Source organism: Grampus griseus, assembly GCF_964374135.1.
Source record: "Grampus griseus genome assembly, chromosome: 6".
NCBI lineage: Eukaryota > Metazoa > Chordata > Mammalia > Artiodactyla > Delphinidae > Grampus > Grampus griseus.
The window spans coordinates 48,672,125-48,691,849 of NC_139000.1; positions in this window are offsets into that span (position 1 = coordinate 48,672,125).

Here is a 19,725-nt window from a genome sequence, read left to right on the forward strand (position 1 = left end):
GGGCCGGGCAGTGTCATGGAAGTTTGCAAGCAGAAGAAGGTTATGATCAGATATATATTTCGAGAAGCTCTTTCTGAGTGCTGGGTGGAAAATGGATTTTAGAGGGGCAAGAGTGGAAGCAGGGAGACTAGCATTTGTCCGGGCAAGAAATGATGGTTATTTGGACCAGTGGAAGTAGGAAGAAGTGAATAGTTCCAAAAACACCTCTGAGGCAGAATCATTGGACTTGAAGATGTTAGGATGTCAGGGGTGAATGATGAAAAGGTCCCATCATGACCCTCAGGTTATTATGGCCTGAGCAACAGGTTAGTGAAGTTTGATAAGGTGGAGGAAAGGAGAAAGCTGGTGTGAAGGAAAGTCATGGACTCGTCCGGGGACATGTTGAGGTTGATGTGCCCGTCAGACATCACGTGGACATGTTGAGAGAACGATTGTGTATACTAGTTTAGAGCTCAGAAAAGTGGTGTGGAGTGGAGATTTGGAAGTCACAATCATGTCTGATGGTAACTGAAGCCACAGAAATGGGATCACCTGTGGTAGAATAGAGAGAGAGGGTTAGAGTCTAGAACAGAGGGGAGGGGAGATAGAAAGTTAGCTCAAGAAGTAACAAAACTTAGAAAACTGCAGGGTCCTAGGATAAGGGGCAGTTGGGGAGGCAGAGTAATCAATTATGTTGAATGTCACTGGGGTCTGGAGTAAGACTAGTACTGAAATGTGTCCACAGTATTTAGGTATTTGAGGTTATTGGTGACTTATTAGAATAGTGGAATAGTACATTAGAATAGTGGAAATAGACCTCTGGTTGGGTAGGGGGAAGAGTAATCAGGAGGTGGAAAATCATAAATAGGAAGTATAGTCATGTCTTGCACAATTTGTAGAAAATGAAAACAAAACAAAAACAGCCTTGATCAATACACAGCACAAGATAGGAAAAAGAAAGGAGACACAAGAAAACCAAACAAAATAAGGAAATTAGAATCCACGTGTCACCTAAATCTCCTTATTTAAAGTTAGATTTTTCAATTTGGATCAAAATATGAAAGTGTGTGTGTGTGCGCATGTGCGCGTGTGCATATTTCACTAGAGCCTCACCTAAAATGAAATGACAAGGATTAAGGCAGAGGCCAACAAAAAATAATTCAGCAGTAGTCATACTGAAAACAAAAAAGAATAGAAGTTAATGTAAAAAAAACTGGATGGAAGAGGGGATTACTTTATACGGGCACATTCTATGTTGAAGATGTAACAGTGGCTAGTAACATTCCATCAAAATACATAAAAAGAAAAATAAAAAACAAACAAAAAACAGCAGGAGAATTTCATGAAAACTACAGTCTTATCCAAAAAAGAGAGGATTTTGGTAATATGCATATTCTTTTCAAATATTCGTGGAATGTGTACAAAAATATGATATAATAAGACTGTAAGTAACATATTAGAGACTACATTTTCTGACCACCAGGCAATAAAGTGAACAATTCACAATAAAAGGATAATTTTTAAAATACCAGAAATTAAAATATTGTCCTAATTCTTAGATCAAAGAGAAAATACAAATTATAATCAGCATTTAAGTCAATATAAATAGTGAAAACTGTATATCCAAGATATACCCAAAAGCTTTACTTCAGAGCCTGATATGTTTTTATTATTATCCATGAACAAATAAAACAATCAATTCAAGAAGCCAGAAATTGAGCAAAATCTGAGAAAAGCATGAGGAGAGAATAAAATTAAAGTGAGATTGACATATAAACCCAAGAGGTGGATCTTTGAAAAGACCAGTAAAAGTTAATTTTGAAAAGCAAAACAAGAAAAATAGAAAATCTAAATAATGCATGATATTATGAATGAAAAGAGAGATTATAGATATAATGATCTAATAATTTTGGACATTTTGATTAAATGGCTTTCCTAGGAGAAGAACAATTTTGATGAATAGCACAGTATAGACCAAAAACTATAAAAGAAGTTGACAAATGTCAGCGAATTTCAGCACCCAGATAATTTTATAGGCAAATCTTTCAAATCTTTAGGGAACCAATATTTTCTTTAGAATTTAAACTGTTAAAACATAAAGCATAGAAAATGATGGGAAACGACTCAATTCACTGTAGGAAGCTAGTTTAACCCTGACTTACAAGAATAGTCAAGAATATTTTGTAAAAGAAAAGTGGGAGAATTTGCCCTACCAGGAATTACAGCCTGTTTTAAAGACATAATACTTTAATATATTTTGTAAGAGTGACAGTCCAGATCAATGGGGAAAACAAGAAGTATCCATTGTGTTTAGCCAGTTGATTATCTGAAAAAAATCAAGGTACATCATACTATATACCCAATTAACTCCTATATCAATTAAAGCTTTAAATAAAATGATTAAAGCACTTGAAGAAAATATAGATGAAGATTCATAAATCATGATTTGGGGGAGAACTCAAATATACAAATCTAAAGGTAGAAACCAATAACAGAAAGATTAATAGATTTAACTATTTTATAATGTGAAACTATTATAAATGAAAAATTAGCCTAAACAAAATTAAAAGGTACAGATATGGAAAAATGCACTTCAAAAGGGTTAGTATTGGGATTTCCCTGGTGGCACAGTGGTTAAGAATCTGCCTGCCAATTCAGGGCACATGGGTTTGAGCCCTGGTCCGGGAAGATCCCACATGCCAAGGAGCAACTAAGTCCATTTGCCACAACTACTGAGGCTGCACTCTAGAGTCCACAAACCACAACTACTGAGCCCACATGCCACAACTACTGAGCCCACATGCCACAACTACTGAAGCCCACGTGCTTAGAGCCCGTGCTCCGCAACAAGAGAGGCCACTGCAATGAGAAGCCCGCATACTGCATCGAAGAGTAGCCCCCACTCGCTGCAACTAGAGAAAGCCTATGCGCAGCAACAAAGACCCAACGCAGCCAAAAATAAATAAATATTTTTAAAAAAGGGTTAGTACTTTAATATATATAACTTCTTACAGGTCAATATGAAAAAACATATTTAGAAAAATCCAGCAAATGGTATGAATTGACACTTTATTTATTGACAAAAAGTCAATAAATATTTTAAAATGTTCACCATGCTTTCAATGAAAAACACAATATAAAAAAAATGAGGTACAGTTATATTTGCCTATGCGTTTAGTGAAGATTTAAAAAATAAAGCACCCATTTTGTCAAGAACTGGGGGAGATGGGCATATTGTTAGTGGGAATCCAGATTGGTACATGTTTTCTAGGAAACAGTTGGGCCATAAGAATTTAAAAACTATAAAAATGTTCTTAAGACTTTAAGAAGAGATGTCTGGAAGGGAGGTGGGTATGAGGCATCCATGCTTCTTATATTGTCCCTCTTCCTCTTCCCTCCAGCTAACTCAGGCTCCCATCATCTCTCACCTGTATTCCTTGAATAGCCTCCTAACTAGTCTAGTTTCCTCCATGTTTTCCTCTTTTAACATCATCTTCCACTTTGCAGTGTCAGTGTCCCAAATATAAACTGTCCATGTCCTTCCTTTCACAAGGACCGCCCATATCCCCATCACTTACAGGATTAAGGTCAATCTTCTTAATATGGCTTTCAAGGTTCTCTATGTTCTGATCCCTGCCAAATTTGCTAGGCACACCTTTTTTCCCCACTATTTTGCCGTCCATTCATAATACCCATCTGCTTATAATTTTTACAGATGTGTTACTTCTGTTCATATTATTCTTTAAATTTAAAATTCAGTGCTGTCCTCCCCTTCCTCCATCACTCCCCCAATACTTTGCAGTGAAAGCTGTACCTTCCCCCAGGAAGCTTTCTATGACTTTCTGGGCTGAGTTAGGTACCCCTCCATTTGCTCCCACAAAACACATTTATCTACTTACTCTACATTATGTTTATGAGATTCATTCATGTCATTGTAAGTAGGTGTAGTTTGTTCACTTTCATTTCTGTATTCAACTATAAGAATATTCCACAACTGTTGTTGAATAATTTCTCCAGGTTTTGCTTAATATGAATAGTGCTTCTATTAGCAATCTTGTGCATGTGTTTTGGTGAACATATGTATTCACTTCTGTTGGGTATATATCTAGGGCTGGAACTGCTGAAATCATAGGAGGCTGTCAGCAGAATACTAAAAATAGCCCCCAAGAATCCATGCCCTAATGATAGATTTTCCAGGTGGGCTTTATTGGGAGATATCCAGGTGGGCCTAATATAATCACACCAACTGCTTTAAAAGCAAGAGTTTTCTCCAGTCGGGAGTAGAAGAGCACGTCAGATTTGAAGTGCAAGGGATCCTTGCTGCGTCCTTGGGGGCTTGACGATACAGGGGTCCACATGTAAGGACTGAAAAGTAGTCTCTAGGAGCTGAGGGTAGCCCTCCGCTGATAGCCAGCAAGGAAACAGGACCTCAGTCCTACAAACTCAAGGACCTGGATTTTGCCAACAAATAGGATATGGCTTTCTCCCCAAAGCCTCTAGATGAGGATGCAATCCTCCCAACGCTTTGATTTCAGCCTTATGATACCCTGAGCAGATAACCCAGCCACACTGGGTCGGACTTCTGATCTACAGAACTGTGAGCTAATAATGATTTTGCTTTTAAGTTTGTGGTAATTTGTTATACAGCGGTAGAATACTAATACATAGAGTTCGCATGTATTCATTTTAGTAGATGCTGCCATCAGCCGTGTATGAGTTTCAGTTGCTCTGTAAAATCAGTACATGTTGCTTTTAGCATAGTCACAATATAAAGCACCTAGTAAAAATTTGCCTGATTAAATGTCTAAGTATTAATCATTAGTGAAATGAAAGTGAAATGTAGCATTCACTTTCTCATGTGAAACAATTCTATAAATGATAGCATCCATTTCTTAAAAACTATAAGAATGTTCATATCCTTGACCAAGCAATTGCATGTCCAAGGAATTATCATGAAAGTCTGCAAAGATTAAGTTGCAAAAATGTAAATGGTGGTATTGTTTATAATAGTGAAAATTTGAAAACAATCTCAATATTTAGTTCTAATGAATCTTTTTTTTTTAGAAATTTATTTATTTTATTTATTTATTTTTGGCTGTGTTGGGTCTTCATTGCTGCGCTCCGGCTTTCTCTAGTTGCAGCGAGTGGGGTCTACTCTTGATTGCGGTGCGCGGGCTTCTCATTGCGGTGGCTTCTCTTGTTGAGCACGGGCTCTAGGTGCGTGGGCTCGGTAGTTGTGACTCTCGGGCTCTAGAGTGCCGGCTCAGTAGTTGGGGTGTATGGGCTTAGTTGCTCCGCAGCATGTGGGATCTCTCCGGACCAGGGTTTGAACCCGTCTCCCCTGCATTGGTGGGCGGATTCTTAACCACTGCGCCACGAGGGAAGCCCTCAAATGAACTCTTTAAATAACAATGGAATATGGTGCATCCATTACAAATGATATAGAACAGCTTTTCACCAAAGGATATTCTGTAGAACATTAATTTTCCAAATGTTACATTATAGAAGGATCCCATGATTAAATAAGTTAAATAAGGGATACTCTGGGCAAGGTGAACCAGGTTTCTCCAGTGGAGATCTTTGCAAACCTTTGCTCTAATCAAGCAGGCATTGTTAACATCTGAGGCGCTGACAGTGCAGAATTGCACAAACCTGTTTGATTATGATCAGTTTGCTTTGTTTTGGGGGACATTTTGCAAATTAGACTTTGAGAAATGACACAGAGACATGTTCGTGATATATTTGGTGCAAAGTGGTACGAACAGCGTAGTCCCACTTTAAAACATAAAGGAAGAAGGCTAGAAGAATTTAAATTACACAAAAATGTTAAACGTGATTATCTCGATGGGCAATTTTTATATTATCTGTATTTTTCTAAAGTTTCTAGAAAGTAAATATAGATTACAGTTGTAAAAAGCGGCAACATTAAAGCCCTAGCTCTTCAACTGGGGTTAACTTGTTATATGGTCTGGCCTTAATTAAATTAGATTTGTTAATGGTCTGCTTCTGGGCTGCCTCTCTTACCATGGCAGGCCAACCTGGGGGGGGGGTCACATCCTCCCGTTGGTTTGGGTTGATTTGGGGTGGCCTCTGGAGCTGCTGTGCTCTCGTCACCCCGGCATCAAAGCCCTTGCTTCTCGAGCTTCATCTCTTCCGAGTGCAACTTTTGTTCTTCCCATCTTCACTATCAACTCAGTTCTTCCCAGGTCACAATACCACATTGAAGGTTTTCTGAAAAGACCAACGCATGTTCAAACCCTACCTGGGAACCAGGTGGAAGCAAGGCTCTTAAATTTTCTGAGTCTCGCTTTCCTCAACTATGAAAAGTGTGCATGTACATGTAATACTATAGTATTAGTAGTACATTAGTACACACAGTGTAGTAGTATTGTTGTGAGCAGTAAATCAGTAAGACTTAAACACAGTACTAGGTTTTCAAGAAATATTTGTTCTCTCCATCTCTCACCCCTAGAATTAACATGGCCTTCCATTAATCCTAGGAGTTACCACCTGGTTTCTCTCTCATGGGTGGGTCCCGTTTTCTTACATTAGGCTTTGTTTACAAAAGAGTGTGAAGTGGAATGGGCAGGTGGTGTTTGTGTGGCGGTCAGCAAACTATGGCCCCTGGTCAGATCTGATCCACAGCCCGTCTTTATAGAGTCAGCAAGCTAAGAATGGCTGCTACAGTTTTAAATGGTTGAAGAAATCAAAAAGAATTTTATATCAGACACCTGAAAATGATTTAAAATTCAAATGTCAGTGTTCATAAATAAAGTTTTATTGGAACACAACCACTCACTTATTTGCATGTTGTCTATGGCTGCTGTCACACACCTTCAGTGTTGAGGATCAGTGACAGAGACTGTACAGCCTACAAAGCCGTATTTCCCACCTGGCTCGTTGCAGAAAAAGTCTAGGCTCTAGACCCTAGGCTACGCCCTTATCTAGGCTCTAGGCTATTTCTTATTTAAGTATTTCTTAAAGACCAGCTTTAAATATGAGACATGGTGCTCACAGGATTGCATTTTGTAAGTAATCAAAATAAATGTCTCTTGAAGGCTTGAGTTTTGAAGTTTCCATTTCCACCCTTTTTCTTTAACTTCAGTAAAGTCTGTGATAGGTTTGAAATGCAAGCCTGGCACAGCTAAGGCTGCATGTTTCTTTCTAGATGCTCTGCCTCTCTGTTAGTTAAGAGCCACCAAGTTAGTGGTCAAGACTAGCTTTTAGGGTTAAGCTTTTAGGTTATATACCTATTTTTAAGTAATTATTTCAGATTTGTTTTTTATCATAGGTTTCAATTGATATTTAATCAGCAGTGCCTTAGAACACTGCCTTTGTCATTGGCCTCTCTTGTTATTTAGTTTATAAAAAAGTATCTGAGGAGATGCTGCTTTCAAGGGACCCTGTGATCTCTTTGTCATGTGAGGATTCCTATGCAGTGAGACCACTGTTACTGTCACGTTTCTCTGTAGATGAGATGTTCAGATACTAATTAATGGTAAGTATTCTGTTGCATAGTGCAAAGGGCAGTCCCCTAACAGGGACAGTAGGGTGTCTTGGGTAGAGCCTCTGCAGATTTTTTTTCCTCCTTTCTCCTCTGAGAATGGGTATTTTGGTGGAGACTATCTGCAACCTGGCCAGCTCTGGCTGCGTAAATTTTATAAATAGGTACAATGAGCCTAAATAATTGGAGGGTGAGTCCAACATATCGTCCATTCCATTTATAGTTCTTTCATAAAGTAAAAAATCTATTAAATGCAACTGACTAAGCAAAATGTTACACATGTGAGCAGGATTTAAAGGGCCACAGCCCTGTGTTTGAGTGATAATAACAAAGCCAAACCGAATTCGATTTGCTTATTCTGAGAGACCTTTGTGTTGTTCTGAGGCAGAAATACCACACCGCCTGGAGACTCAGCAGGCAGGTTTTCTTCTGTGGCCAGCTCTCAACAACCATATTTGACCAGTTTTAGAATACTCTTGCTTTCTGTTAGTCCTAGGAAAAACCTTAAGATCTTGTATCTTCTTTGCATTTTTACTAGCTGCAAACCATCAGTGTTGGCAGAATTTCCCCATTTTCCTAAAGCAACAGGATACCAGCCCTTCCCTACTCCCTTTAGCCCCTTGATTTCCGCGCCTTGTCTCTACTGGGGTCTTTTCCGAGAGGTTCCTGCAGACTTTAGACCCCTGCCGAGGCCAGACTTTTTACTCTTTTGCATAACAGTTATAAATAGACAGAGATCTCCCAGAGAGGAAGTGCTAAATCGTCTGTAGCTTCTCCAAGCTTTTATTATTTCCTAGGATGCGCTGATTAATTTCATTATGTAGTGTTTATGCCGCCCAAGATTCCAGCTAACTTCCCCCATTTTTAAGGGAGCCACGGATAAATGCATTCTAAACCACTTGTTCTCTATTATCTTTCTGGGTCGAGATCAGCATTGACGTGAAAGGTACTGTTCCTAAGTACCTCTGGTAATGGCTAAAAATGTTTTCTTTTTCTATAGAAATCAAAGTCACTTTTTAAAAGCCTACAATCACTTTCTGTGTTTCTCTGCTGGTCTTAGGTAATCAGCTTTGGGCATCCTAAAAAATGATTTTCTTGTTATCACCACCCATGGAAATCCCAGTTGGCCTCTGAGAAATTTACCTAAATGAGTCATCCTTTATGCGTGTTTCAGTTTTATTTTTATTATCAAGTCTTATCATTTTTTTTCTCTTCAGAATCCTATGAAGGAATGTCTCAACATTTAAATATTTACGTTTTGTGTCGTCCAATTTAAATATCTGAGAGTTTACATGTACTCCAAAAGGCATTTCAAAATGAGGCTGCTTGAAATTTACTTTTGAAACTGGCATTTATTTTTCCCGGTGCTTCTGTGCTCCCCCATCCCCCCAAATACTGTTTGAAATCTTGATAACATATACAGAAACACAATTGAAACAATAAGGTCAACATATTCTGGGGAAATAGACTAGAAAACGTCGCTCATTTGAAAGTCAGAATAAGCTTCTTTTCTTTTCTTGAGATGGGGGAGTGGTGGGTGGGAGGAAGGTGGGGAAAGGGGCTGAGTAAACTATACAGTTTTTCATGAGAAAATGTTGCACTTAAGAGAATTGAAGTAGAAACGTCAAAAGACTGCATTTACTCAGATGAGGCAACATTGTTATTAACCATGGAAGGTTGAGTCCATTTTTAAAAACAAAGATTTGGCTGCTCATTCTTCTGGGCTCCTGAGCACACAGCATCATGAAATTACAGCTTTCTGTTTACTCTTGTCTTTGCCCCGAAGCTCTCAGTAGCTTGACCTTATCTTCATGTAGCATCTGTCCAACCCAACCCCATCCTTTGAGGGCTTCCATACCTTGTCTCTCCCAGATATTCAGATTGGCCCCAACAATGTTGGGGAAGAAGTGCTTGTCTGCTGCATTTGCTAAGTTGGACTGTATGAGTCTGGGACGGCGAAGGGCCATCTTTCCTGGCTGCATGAAAAAACTGTGAGGGAGAAAAAGAGAACAAACGTACAGAGGATGAAGAGCTCAGAAGCAGAACCTGAGTGAACCCTGAGGATATGTGAAACCTTGGATACAGCTGAGCCTGTTTCACCCTGTACTTCCCAGTTGTGTGTAAGTGAATTGCCTAATTTGTCTCAGCTAGTTTAAATTTAGCTTCTAATGATATAACTTTGTCAACCTAAATAAAGAGGTAAACTAAGGCAAACTCGAATTACTAGAAATTGAGTCAGGAATAGCAGAGGAACTGCAATTTGGGAAATGCATGCTCCAGCAAGCTACAGGCCAGTCTATTGAGGGTTAGGGTGGGCTGTATTTATGGACAGGGAGTGCAAAGAGGGAGCATCCAGCCAGAGTCCAAGCAGTGAGTTCATTACCCTGAGGAAGGAGAGAGATTCTTTTTCTTTTTCTTTTTCTTTTTTTTTTTGCGGTTCGCGGGCCTCTCACTGTTGTGGCCTCTCCCGTTGCGGAGCACAGGCTCCGGATGCACAGGCTCAGCGGCCATGGCTCACGGGCCCAGCCACTCCGTGGCATGTGGAATCCTCCCAGACCGGGGCACGAACCCGTGTCCCCTGCATCGGCAGGCGGACTTTCAACCACTGCACCACCAGGGAAGCCCAGGAGAGAGATTCTTGGCGGGTGTTCATTGGTCAGGAGATCATCTTGGTTCTGTGAATCAGGCATTTATGGGGAATCAATCTCTCAGTTCTTAAGTTTCCTTCTTCGGAGGGCACATTGGTGAGATTCTCCATTTTGCATCTTCCAAGTATATTTCACATTTTTTTAGACTGTGTTACTTAGTTTATCCATTATAAATCAAACAGCATTGCAATGTTACATTGACCAACCGTTCTTTTAGGGTCTGTTTTTTCCAGAATGAGAGGGAGTCTGGGCCCCAGGTGGTAATTTTAATGTATCAGGGGTTCCCTCCCAGACTTTTTTGTTCCTCTCAATCTGATATATTTGAGTTATTTTAAATTGTTTATACCTATTCTGCTATGTAAGCAATACTTTCATTGTTTACAATTATTAATCTCTAATTCCTAGTAAATTGTCCAAGAGCAAACTGGTAAACAAACAAAACACTGTCTCCTACAGTCAATTCACAGATAGATAACATCTGTTCATTCCAGGGAGCTTTTTTTTTTTTTTTTTTTTTTGCTGTACGCAGGCCTCTCTCTCACTGCTGTGGCCTCTCCCGTTGCAGAGCACAGGCTCCGGACGCGCAGGCTCAGCGGCCATGGCTCACGGGCCCAGCCGCTCCGCGGCATGTGGGATCTTCCCGGACCCGGGCACGAACCAGGGGACTCTCAACCACTGCGCCACCAGGGAAGCCCCAGGGAGCTTTTACAAGTTAAAAATTTTTAAGCAACTGCTTTGTTCTAAACTACTTAAAATTTTTTTCAGTCAGGGATGCCACTTTGCCTGTTTGTCAACACGTTCCACATTTTCTATTGGGTATTTCTGTCACGTTTAAGCAGCTTTTCTTCAAAACAGAAAACCCCAAACCTCTAATAGGATGATCAGTTTTTTATGGCATATTCCTGAAAAAGTTTTATAAGCATCAGAGTGTAAAAGCAGCATGTGAGAAGCATTGCATAGTTTGTCATAAATTTAATCTGCTATAAAGAAAAGGTTGGAAAGAACCTAAATATCCATCACACAGCCTCAATTAAAAACATTATGACAAATTTAGAAAATGGAATAAAATTTGCTGTTAAAAAGAATGAGGTAGAACATACGTGTGATATGGGACACTTCTCAGGATAGATGTTGTGAATAGCATTATTCATTCATTCAAAAACTATTTATTGAGTACCTTCTAAATGCCAGAGAGTGTCTGAGCACTGGGTACACAGAATTTAAGATAGACAAGCTCTCTGATTCTCATGTCCACATTAGTATCGCATATTTCTATTTGTGAGGTTTTTTTTAAGCGTATCTATAAGTATATATAAAAGTATAATTTAAAAATATGCTTGTATGTATATGTATACACATGTACGTATACACATACACACATATATGCACACACATATATGTACATATAAAATGTTTGCTTTGCAAGCTTCTGGAAGTATACCTAGTAAACTGTTACAGTGATTGCCTCTGGGGAAGGGGAGGGAACTCTGAGGTAAGAGGGAGCCTTCCTTATCTACTATATATGTACCATATACATATATTACCTTTCCAATTGAAAATAAATGACTTTTAAAGTATAACTTTCCAATAATTATAGGCAGTATTTGTAACCTTCACTCTACATATATAACCATTGTTTGTTAAGGTAGAAGAGTCATTGCTGGTTGAAAAATTGTGAAACCATGACTGGAAATACTCATTTCCCAGTAAATCTGTCTGCTTCTGTGTGATCATGTCTGGCATTCGGTAATACTTGTGGGAAGTGAATAAAGAGTACAGTACAGAAACTGGAGCAAGAGGCAACCGAAAGTAGAAAAGCATAAACACAGAAGAAAGGGGGAATAATATTAGTAATAAAGAAGTACAAAATAAGGAATGGGTTGGTGAGAATTTTTGGTCTACACTAAGAAAACAAGGGGAAAAAAATCAGGAGATACACTGAGCTCAAGGGAGATTTAAGAGTCAGCATTAGAACAGCAGTGAGGCAGTCGAGCAATTTCTGGGTACCAAATATTATAAGGTAGCAAATTCAGAAGGCGATTCATGAGAGGAAGAAGAACCAAGGCTTCCTTCAGTACAAGGTGTTGTGGAGACTCTGCAGGAACAGAATGGACCCTCTGCCCCAAATTTGGTTCAGACGTCAAGATTAATGATGCCTCCACCACAGCAAGAGGTATGGAAAGGTTTATTATTCATATAACAAGACTTTCTGGAGAGAGCAGAGGAGGCCCCAAGTTTATTCAAAATGACTTGAGAGCAAGGAGAGGAGAGTGGTGTGGGTTTTATTGTGGTTAGGGGCTGAGGTCAGGGTGAAGCTTTCTGCAGGTGGGTATGGGCTTGTGAGGTTTGAACCACCTGCTGGCATTGAAAGAGGGGGCACCTGAGCTGTCTTGTCAACTTGCCCAGATGTGGGGCACAGGAGGAAGAGGCTTATAGGCCTCAGAAGTCAAATATCAACAACTCAGTCAGGCTCTATTGCACAAGGTCCGATGAATTTAGAATAATTTTCCATTATTCCATTTCCATGTGAAAAAGATAGAATGGGAGAGAAAATTCTGAATTTCTACTGCCTATGTTTTAAGATTGGTAAGGAGGGAGTATGGCTCTGGAGAGAAAAAGATACCCAACGGACAAAGACAGCGTGAAAAAGTCATGAGAGGGATGATACAAGACATTTAAAATGCCAGGCAATCTCAAAGATGATTTAAGGAGTCAGTGGATTTGCAGGCAAGATTGCTACAATGTCAGAAAGTGGCTACAGGATTCAAAGTTAAAGATGGGAACTCACGGGACAGGTTTTGTACCAAAAAAAAAATTTAATTTCAGTGTTAAATTTGTTTATATCCATTTTGGCTTGGCAAAATATTTGAGGTGATAAGACCAATATAAAACCAAAGTTAGAAAATATATCTAAAAAAGAACAAGAAGGAAAATATGATCTCTCCAAAAGAAGGATATGGAGGTCAGTCAGATACAGAAATTCAGCAAAAAGGCAGTCAGTAGACCAGGGCTCGGGCTCTGAAACAAGAAAGGGGATGCTCAAGTCTCAGTCCTGCCACTTACCCACTGTGTAACTTTGAGTAAACAAGTGACTTGATTTTTTTTTTAAGCCTTAGATACCTCCTCTGCAAGCTGGAGATGATACCAGGACTTATATAGTGGTTGTAAGGATTAAATAAGATAGTATATATAATCTACTGAGCACAGGGTATGGAGTTCAACCAGTGCTGGTATTAACATATTAATATAAAAAGATCCTGAGAGTACTTGGCAAAAAAAGGGAGGAGTGAGGGTGGCTGTTTTGGAGCGTGCATCATCTCATTTAATCCCCATAACAATCCTGTGAGGCGGATACCATTACTATCTCCACTTTACAGATGCTGAAATAGAAACAGAGGTGTTCTGTCACTAGTCCAAGGTAGGCATTGAAGCCAGCTTCCAAGTACAGGTCTCCATGGCTCCAAAGCCTCCAGGCTGTCCTATACCAAGATGCTTTTCTTTGCTACTCCTTAATGGATATTTTTCAAGTGAGAGAGGAGAGGAAGAACAATGGGTCTTAGAAAGAATAGAAATGTGAAAGTCTATAAATGACTATGAGTCAGAAGAAGGGAACCAGGATGTAAAATACATTTGAGAATTTAAAAAAAAAAAAAGGGAAAAATAATGGCCATACGTATATTGTGTTAAAAAATGCAATGTTGGTGGAAATTTTCTTGGCTAGGTGATGGAGGAAATTGTATGTAAATGTAAAGTGTTAAGATAGCTTTTGTAATTAAAACCTGTGAGAAAGAGATACGAAATTGCTTTGGCAAAATTAAAGGTACTTTACCCATAAAACAGTATTAGAAATGAAGTATTCTTTAAATGCTTCTTGATAATGTTCTAACTAAGGCAGGTTTTAATGGCTTTAATCTTTTAACTGTTTTTTAAAGTTGAGTTTGGTGCACAGTAAGTGGAAAGAATGCATTTATCCAAACAGCTCCTCATTTCCATGTTCTTGTTTTTTGTTGATTTAGGCGGGGGTGTCTCTCTTAACTTCAAATGACCGTTCCAAGACAGTCTCAAAGGGTGGCATTATTATTTGGGTATACATACAAAATTTATGCCAATAGCAACCAATCCTGGTCCCAGTCATTAAGTTTTTAATATTCCATGCATCTCACAGGTTGCTTCATTCAGTATTGTCACTTTAAATTCGTTAACATTTAGTTTCTGAAGAGCCAGAATGTGTGGAACTGAGCAGCAGAAAGAATGTGATGAGAATATCACAAGAAGAAAACAGTAACTGTATACTACAGTTCCAGAATACTATAATGAACAGTCAAATGGCGAAGTCCAAGCAAGAAAACAAGCGTTGGTGTCCTGTCCTCTTGTTCACCTGCCTTTCATAATTCTCATTGAGACACAAGCCAGCCATCTCTCTATACTCCTCCCTTGTGTTCTCCTTAGACCCAAATCCAACAGAAAACTGTACTCCATGGTAACGCAGCCTCTCTGTAAAGACTTTTCATCCATTTGGAAGCTGTAGCTGAGGCAAGAGGACAGATAATGAACAGAATCTCTCCACCTGAGCACTATGGGTTCCAAAGTCTTCCTACTTATTTCTGTAAAATGAATCCAGGTTTATGCAGAGTAGTTTTTTTTTTTTTTTTTTTTGGTATGCGGGCCTCTCACTGTTGTGGCCTCTCCCGTTGCGGAGCACAGGCTCCGGACGCGCAGGCTCAGCGGCCATAGCTCACAGGCCCAGCCGCTCCGCGGCATGTGGGATCTTCCCGGACCGGGGCACGAACCCGCGTCCCCTGCATCGGCAGGCGGACTCTCAACCACTGCGTCACCAGGGAAGCCCTGCAGAGTAGTTTTATATTTCCACATTAGGTCTATTTCTTCTTCTTTTATATTCTTATCTCCCTCAGAAGACACAATGGTAATCAATTTATCAAGCTGGGCAGTCTACTTCCCTCGTACTCAGTAATGATTTTTAAGACTAGACTTTGGCTATAACTTCTGTCAATTTTAATAATATGATAGCTATTTTACCAGCAAAACTAGTTTATTCAGGGGCAGTCGGAGGAGTTGGATTCAGAATATGTGAACTATGGTGGACAAGAGGCAAATCCAGAAACAAGGAAGGGGAACTTGCTTTTATAGGAAAAAGGGGAGAGTTGGAGCAGCTGTAATAAAGAATCCCTTGGAGGAAGTTGGGAGTCCCAAGTATGAAGGCTTCCCATTGGTTGGGTTGCTACAGTTTCTGATTGGCTGGACTGTCCCAGGGCAGAGTTTTTTTCTTCCTGCTGAATAGTAATATAGGTAACACTTTCCTGTCGGAGTTGTATCCGTAGGTTTCTTCCTGTTTGGAGTAACTGATGATACATGGCACCGATGACAGCTCCCCCTACAGGCTTGTCCCAACTCCAACTTTAGCTGAGGTTTCTTTAATTCCACAGTTCATAACAAGTTTGGGTTATAATCAGCCGAGAAACTCTTCTCCTCCCTCTATAATGATGACAAATGGGTCATTTTTAATTTCAAAGGAGAGAATTTTTGCTCATTCTATATCAAAACCCTCTTTTGGAGACTCCAAGGAATTAGTATCAACAATAGATAAGGCAAAACAACCGACAAACATAAACAAGTAGGCAAGACTTTGCAAGAATTAACTTTCATGCTATGATTTGCTCTGGAATGAAAGTCTCTTTTTATCCCCCAATCTGTCTGTCAGATTGATTTTTTTTTAAGTTCTCAATATTTTATCAAATCAATGATTTTAATAGCTTTGGTGAGTTAGGATTGACATACAAGAAACTGCATGTATTTAAAGTGCACAATTTATTTTGACATACGTATACCCCTCATGAAAACCATCACAATCAAGATAAACTTACCTATCAGCCTCAAAAGTTTCTCACGCCTGTTTATAATTGCTCCATCCCATTCCTTTCTACTCACCTCTGCCACATACCCAGGCAACCACTGATTGTTTTCTAACACTAGAAATTTGTTTTTATTTCCAAGAATTTTATATAAATGAAATAATACAGTTCTGTTTATTTTGGGGTGGTGACTATGGCCTCATCTGCTCAGCGTAATTATTTTGAGCTTTATCCTTGTAATATTCCATTGCACGGATATACCATAGCTTACTGCTTATCCTTTCATCTATTGATGGGCACTTGGCTATTACAAAGACAGCTTCTATAAACATTTATGTAAAAATCTTTGCATTGACATGTGCTTTCAATTCTCTTGAAATACTTAGGAGTAGAATAACTGTATCATATGGTATGTGTATGTATAACTTTTTAAGAAACTGGCAAATTGTTTTCCAAAGTGGCTATGTCATTCTACTTTCCCAACACTTGTAGGAGAGTTTCAGTTCCTCTGTGTCTTGATTGACCCTTGGTACTATATCTCTTTGATTTTAACCATTTCAGTGAGTGTGTAGTTGTATCCAGTTATGATTTTAATTTGCATTTCCCTAATGACTAATGATGTTGAGAACGTCATAATGTGCTTATTTGCTTGTATATCTTCCTTAGTGAATTTTCTGTTGAAACTTTATGCCTATTTAAAAAATTAGGTTATTTTCTAATTTGGAAGTACTTTATATGGTCTGGATATAAGCCCTTTATCAGATATATGCCCTGAAATTATTTTGTCCAGTTCGTGACTTGTCTTTTTTCTTTTTCTTTTTTTGCAAATGTCAGATGGTTTTTAATTTTTTAATTGAAGTACAGTTGATTTACAATGTTAATTTCTGCTGTACAGCAAAGTAATTGTCATATATATGTATATATACACACACATTCTTCTTTATATGATTTCCCATTATGGTTTATCACAGATATTGAATATAGTTCCCTGTGCTATACAGTAGGACCTTGTTGTTTATCCATTCTATATATAATAGTTTACACCTGCTAACCACAAACTCCCACTCCATCCTTCCCCCACCCCGCCCCCCTTGGCAACCACAAGTCTGCTCTCTCTGTCTGTGAATCTGTTTCTGTTTTGTAGATAGGTTCATTTGGGCCATATTTTAGATTCGGGCCATATTTTAGATTCCACATATAAATGATATCATATGGTATTTGTCTTTCTCTTTTTGACTTACTTCACTTAGTATGATAATCTCTAGTTCCATCCATGTTGCTTCAAATGGCATTATTTCATTCTTTTTTATGGCTGAGTAGTATTCTATTGTATGTATGTACCACATCTTCTTTATTCCTTCATCTGTTGATGAGCATTTAGGTTGTTTCCATGTCTTGGCTATTGTGAATAGTGCTGCTATGAGCATAGGGGTACATGTATCTTTTCAAATTATAGTTTTGTCTGGATATATGCCCAGGAGTGGGATTGCTAGATCATATGGTAATTCTATTTTTAGGTTTTTAAGGAACCTCCATACTGTTTTCCATAGTGGCTGTACCAGTTTACATTCCCACCAACAGTGCAAGAGGGTTCCCTTTTCTCAACACCCTCTCCAGCATTTGTTGTTTGTAGACTTTTTGATGATGGTCATTCTGACTGGTGTGAGGTGATACCTCATTGTAGTTTTGGTTTGCATTTCTCTAATAATTAGTGATGTCGAGCATCTTTTCATGTGCCTATTGGCCATCTGTATGTCTTCTTTGGAGAAATGTCTATTTAGGTCTTCTGTCCATTTTTGGATTGGGTTGTTTGCTTTTTTGTTGTCGAGCTGTATGAGCTGTTTGTATATTTTGGAAATTAAATCCTTGTCGGTTGTGTCATTTGCAAATATTTTCTCCCATTCTGTAGATTGTCTTTTTGTTGATGGTTTCCTTTACTGTGCAAAAACTTGTAAGTTTGATTAGGCCACATTTGTTTATTTTTGTTTTTATTTCTATTGCCTTGGGAGATGGACTTAAAAAAAAGTTGGTATGATTGATGTCAGAGAATGTTTTGCCTATATTCCCTTCTAGGAGTTTATATCATGTCTTATGTTTAAGTCTTTAAGCCATTTTGAGTTTATTTTTGTGTGTGGTGTAAGGGTGTGTCCTAACTTCATTGATTTACTTGCAGCTGTCCGACTTTCCCAACACCACTTGCTGAGGAGACTTTTTCCCATTGTATATTCTTGCCTCCTTTGTCAAAGATTAATTAACCATAGGGGTGTGGGTTTATTTCTGGGCTCTCTATTCTGTTCCATTGGCCAATATGTCTGTTTTTTGTCAGTACCACACTGTTTTCATTACTGTAGCTTTGTAGTATTGTCTGAAGCCTGGGAGGGTTATGCCTCCTGCTTTGTTCTTTCTCCTCAGGATTGCTTTGGCAATTCTGGGTCTTTTATGGTTCCATATAAATTTTAGGATTATTTATTCTATTTGTGTGAAAAATGTCATGGGTAATTTGATAGGGATCATATTAAATCTGTAGATTGCTTTGGGTAGTATGGCCATTTTCACAATATTAACTCTTTCAATCCAAGAGCATGGGATATCTTTCCATTTTTTTGAATCATCTTCAATTTCCTTTATTAATGTTTTATAGTTCTCGCATATAAGTCTTTCATCTCTGTGGTCAGGTTTATGCCTAAGTTTTTGTTTGTTTGTTTTTGGTTAGATTTTAAAAGGGATTGTTTTTTACATTCCCATTCTGATATTTCACTGTTAGTGTAAAGAAATGCAACGAATTTCTGTATGTTAATCTTGTATCCTGCTCCTGTGCTGAATTTATCAGTCCTAGTAGTTTTTGTATGGAGTCTTTACGGTTTTCTATCTATAGTGTCATGTCATCTGCGTATAATGATACTTTTACCTCTTCCCTTCCAATCTGGATACTTTTTATTTCTTTTTCTTTTCTGAGTGCCTTGGCTAGGACTTCCAATACTGTGTTGAATAGAAGAGGTGAGAGTGGGCATCCTTGTCTTGTTCTAGGTTTTAACAGGAAGGCTTTCAGCTTTTCACCCCTGAGTATTATATTGGCTGTGGGTTTGTCATAAATGGCTTTTATTATGTTGAGATATGTTCCCTCTATACCCACTTTGGTAAGAGTTTTTATCATGAATGGATGTTGAATTTTGTCAAATGCTTTTTCTGCATCTACTGAGATGATGGTGTGGTTTTTGTCTTTTCTTTTGTTGATGTGGTGTATCACATTGATTTGCATATGTTGAGCCACCCTTGTGACCCTGGGATGAATCCAGCTTGGTCATGGTGTATGATCTATTTTATGTGTTGTTGGATTCAGCTTGTTAATATTTTGCTGAGAATTTTTGCATCTATATTCATCAAAGATATAGGCCTGTAATTTTCTTTTTTCATGGTGTCTTTGGTTTTGGTATCAGCGTGATGGTGACTTCATAGAATGTCTTTGGGAGTGTTCCCACCTCTTCGTTCTTGTGGAAGAGTTTGAGAAGGATGGGTAAAATTTCTTCTTTGTATGTTTGGTAGAATTAACCTGTAAAGCCACTTGGTCCTGGACTTCTGTTTGTAGGGAGATTTTTGTTTTTTAAATTACAGATTCTATTTCACTTCTAGTGATTGGTCTGTTCACATTATCGATTTCTTCTTGATTCAGTTTTGGTGGGCTATATGTTTCTGTATAGAAACTTGTCTAGGTTATGGAATTTAT